The sequence below is a fragment of the Meleagris gallopavo genome, chromosome 10, assembly GCF_000146605.3.
Source record: "Meleagris gallopavo isolate NT-WF06-2002-E0010 breed Aviagen turkey brand Nicholas breeding stock chromosome 10, Turkey_5.1, whole genome shotgun sequence".
Classification (NCBI taxonomy): Eukaryota; Metazoa; Chordata; class Aves; order Galliformes; family Phasianidae; genus Meleagris; species Meleagris gallopavo.
In genome coordinates, this window is record NC_015020.2 from 6769089 (window position 1) to 6774342 (window position 5254).

Here is a 5254-nt window from a genome sequence, read left to right on the forward strand (position 1 = left end):
AGATGGCAAAGAAAACATCAGAGTGAACATGAAAATATTAATGGAATCTCAGCACATATGTGCAAGTACAGAAATAAAAACCCAGTTATGTTAATATCTTCCCTAATATTTTCCCTGGAAATAGACCTTATCTGTCTCCTTTTCTATGCGCTTTAGTTATATGCTTTTAAATAAAATAAAATAACAACCCTAAGCATACATCATGACTAATGGTACTACTGTAGTGTCATTTCTTCAATAGTAATAACAACTGAATTGCTGATGCATTTTCAATGAGGCCGTAGTTCTCATTCACCAGTTCTTGGGAAAAAGGGCTGCATTGATTTACCATATGGCTGAAATGATTACTACAGCATTTTGTAGGTAATAACAGTGAGGGGTGGGGTGGAGAGTGAGCATATATGAGTTACGTTTTTTAAACGGAGGGAAAAGAAGTTTTTTGGAAATCTCTTGAGTAACATTTTCTAACATTTAGTATTCAAAATTAAATGGATACACAAGTTTTCACGCATATCAAAACTAACATGAATATTGGCATTTTTAAATTTTTTACTACGTATCTGCTTTTTTTCTTTTGTATGATTGCTATATTTTCTAGAGTTCTATGCACTAAGAAAAATATTCATAATATTGATATGCCTGAAATAAAATGATTTGGCTTTTATTAGTAAAATTATTTATTGATACACGGAGACTATCAGACACCATTTTAAATTCCTTTTAACCATTGAAAATTAGCAAGGCCTCTCATTGCGTAGGCATCTTATGCTGGTCTTGAACTGGAGACAAAAGATGGGACACACAGCACACTGGGTGCAGTGTGATGGGTTCTGCTCCTGAGGCACTGTCCCGCAGCAATCCCAGGGCGCAGAGCAGCACAGCTGCCCTTAAGTTTGTATCTCTGTTGCGTATCTCTGTCCAAATATGTTTTCTTTGGCTTAAAAATAAGGCTATCTAATGCTAAAAACGAAACAAAACAGACAGACTTTTTCTACTCTGTGCACTGGAAAAAAGACCCAATTTTATCTTACTGTACCTAGCTTCATAATTCTGAAAACAAAAAGTTTTATTATTTAAATTTTTTATAAGACATAGCTATTAAAATATGTACTTTGTTCTGTAAAATCTCCCCATTCATATATTCATATTTTAAATTATGCTCAAGCTTAAAAGATTTTCTACAGAACCAAATGATACTTGATACACAGATTACACAGAACTAAAAAAATAAGAAGTAATCTGAACGACTGATGAACATCTCAGTACAACTCTTGTAACTTTTCTGGCAGTTTCTTAACACTTGCAGTATTTGCATCAGGACATTTGCACCAGGGTATGTGACTTGTGACTTAATACTGTAAATTCTCAGTTGCTGTGATGTGGAGTCAAAATGCAGCTCTTTTGTTTCATGTTTAACAGTTTAACTATTACCTTCCAGGGTTCTCATTTATTCTTTCTAAGAATATAACACTGAGTAAATGTAATGATTCTTTAAGAAATCACTATTAGCATGCATTAGGATGATTAGCATAGCACAACAAATTTAACAAATAAAGTTGAAAACAGCTAATAAATCTACATGTTTTTATTGTCAATTAAAATCTGTATACATACTATGACATTCATTAAAAATTAAGCAGATGGATACAATCAGAAATAATCATGCATGCCACTTATTACCAAGAATATGATGCATAGTTAATTCATAGGAACTGAAAGCCTAATTACTTCTATCACTGTAATTGATGGGCTTTGTACATACTGCTTCATCATGAAAATTAATGTGTAACAAAATTTGCTCTAATTTATTGGCACTTTTGAAATAAAAGATTACTAGTTAAATATGCAGGAATCTGCAAATGTATATTATGGGAAAATTTGGTGTTCTTTCTTTCAGTCTTTTGTAAGCTTGTATTCAGCTCAGTTATTTAAGTATATGGTAATTAATCCACTATCAAATTAGCTAATATGTTATTGGCAGCAGAACCAAATTAACTTTTCATTATTAACTATGTTCTCTTACCACAGGTTCTATATTTGAGATATGGAGAGGTTCATGGTATTAAACTTCAGTAACCTAAATACTTTATAAAACACACAGTGAAGGATATATTAGTATTTAAATATTAATTTCCTTGCTGTTATGGTGTTTTTGTCTAAGAAATGTCTTTCTTTACTTCCTGCCAAGTACACTGAAGGAAAGAATCTTACCTTCTTTGCTTGTTGTATCCATTTTCTCACATTACTGCAAATTCAACATCGTGCAAATTATTTTGAAGCTAGCATGATTGGTGCAATCCCACTCTGTCGATACTGCATACATGGAATACAATCTGGGTGAACTTGCTGAAGAGAGTGCTTGGAAGTAATTTTTTATTTTACTGTCAGATCACTGCTGTAGATTTTTTTGTGTGTGCTTTTATACTCTCCTTGAGCCAAAGATTTGCTACTGTGGAAGAAATGAACAATGTACTGTTTTTCCTGGTAACTATATCATGTGAAGGATATTGGCATTGTTCTGTATGTTGTGGACGGTGCAACCATTGCTATTTCTGTTGTATGAAAAATAAATAACTAGGTGATAAGACTCTGATTAGGTTTCTCTGCTGAATAGCTTGAAAACTGTGTCTCATTCTTTTTCCTATTTTCTCTGACCTCCAAACTGATCATTCAGAAAATAAGCATTTATTTATTCAGATTCTACAGTACTCTTGAAGGAGGTATTGTTACAGGCAGTGAAGCTGATGTTGGGAATAAGACACCTCACTGAGGTGAAAAATGAAAAGTTGATTTTGTACAAGCTGAGTTCTAATGTAAAGTATTTTCCCTGTTCAAGCTAGGCCATAAGGCATGCAGCATGCTGTAAGCCTGACCAAAAAAACATTATGCTTCCTCTGTAGCTTAAACTTAGAAGAGTGCAGTGTTGGAAACAGTTTTGAACACTTTTCAAATACTCTTTATTTTAACTATGAGCAAATTTCTGGGGGGAAAAAAAAAGTCACAAAAACCCAACAACCTGCTATGCTTTTTAAAAATTATTATTATTTGCTTGTTGGTGAAAATTCTTCTAAATGGGATTTTTCTAATCTTGCAGCCACAATCAGAAATTTAGCAGATAGAGAAGTTAAATTGCTGGTAAATCCTATAATTATTGCTCGGTCCCAGCATGGTAAGAACACTGTGATGATAAGTATACACCATGAGGAGTTATTTTGCCTTTTTAACCAGTATCTAGGACTCCTCATGATAATGATATATCTGGCTTTTTTTTGAAACACCCAACTTATTAATATAAAATAAAATGCCGTATCATCACTTCTGCTGTGAAATCTTTTCTCAAAACCTCTGGCTGCCTCATCGGGTAAGATTTTTATTTTAATGTTATTCCCTCATGTAATATACTACAGTGCCAGATATTTCTTCTTGTTTTCATGGCTCTGTTTTAACAGTTTCCCCTCCCAGTGCTCTGCTTGGGACATAGTTGACGAGATCCATAAATCTGTATGTAGTTATGTGACAAAGGATTTGTTCTTCAGGCCTATGAGTCTTCAAAGTATTACCTGGATAAAAGTAATTTATTTGTATTTACTTAGTTTGTCACTCTTCCTTGACAAGAATACTAAACAGACAGAATTGCTGTGGTTTTATTTACAAAACCAATGACTACATGCTAATTTCTGTCCATTAATTGAAAGTACCTTTGAAGTTGAGACTGAAGATTAAAAGACTTCCAAGAGTCCTCCACATGTTTCTGCTAGTCAATATATTTTTCTTTATTGTCACTCTGGAATATTCATCTACATAACTTATGATTTTCCTCATTTTTTTTTTTCCCTGAAAATATTGCTTAAAAATAATAGTATGCTTCAAGCTGTAACTTAGAAGATATTTATTTTCTCATAACTATCTATAACTAACTATTGATAATTCAATAAGTATGGACCAGTATCAGGTCTAACCACAGCAGTAGATGTTTAAAAGAAGTATGAAAATAGTAAAATAGAATACAAATAATTTAACTGAGGATGTAACTTCTGAAATATTTATAGAGTGGCTCTAATTCATATGTTTGCATATTTTTATATATTTTTTTTGACAATCATTCACTGGTAAATGTTTTAACACTTTGCCACACAGTGTATGTGAAAAAGAGATCTTGATCAAGATGTGCCCTAAAGACCAACGAAGGAGAACCTGAATCAAAAATAGATTTTTCACCTTGAAAGAACACTAGAATGAGTTTGAGAAGGTATTGTGAAGCAATGTATGCATTTCCTTGATTATCAAAAATGTCATGGCTTTATCACATGCAAATGTGGGAGATTTAGCTTGATAAAGGTTTGTCGTGTGACCTGATTAGTATGCTGGAGAATCCAGGAGTAGCACAGGAGTCATCAGCATGAATTGCAGCTGGAATGGAAAATCAGTCCAGCATTGGAAAGGGCATAATACAAGGTTGTTCATTTCTACAGTGTGGCTGTGTTGTAGGCTGGTCATAGAGCACTGCTAAATTGTGGTGTATGCTATGCGTAGAGTGAGTCATAGGGAGATGAGGTTCACACTGATGGAAAATTTTCCAGATTACTTGTTGGTTCTTAACAGTATATTTCTCATCTACTGGTTGAGGCATGATATAAAAGAACTTCAATATATGGACCAACTATACAGAGGAGAAAGGTGAAAATATATTTTGGGATTAAGACGTTTTTCAGGGAAAATATTCAAGAATTGAGATGCTTACTGATATGAAGTATTCGCATGGATTTGCATAATGGATCTAATCCTAAATTTCGCTTCCATTATTCCTAATACCCACATAACAGAAAGTCAACTCCTAACATCGTTCCAATTGGGAAATCCATGATGCTAATTCAAACATTTTAAGCATTACCAAGAAGGGGTAATATTGTCTCGCTCAAGAACAGAATTTTTTAACTTCAAAAGCACTACATTAGTCTAAACTAAAGTATCGGTGTTGATGTACTTTGGTTAAAGAAAACTGGAAAAATCTAGCGAAGGGATTCCAAAGGTTGTAGCTGAAATAGTGACATGCAAATTGCAAACGAGACCCTCAATAAGTTAGACTGCTTTTTATTTTTCATCTCTGAGATTATATTATGCTCAGTGGAAAACAGAATAGAATTTACCCCTCTGGGTAATACTTTTGAGTTAGAAGGCTATGAATAGTATTAGATCATTGATTCCAATCAGATCTTGGAAACAGAATTTTTATATATAGTCATGCTTTTTTTTT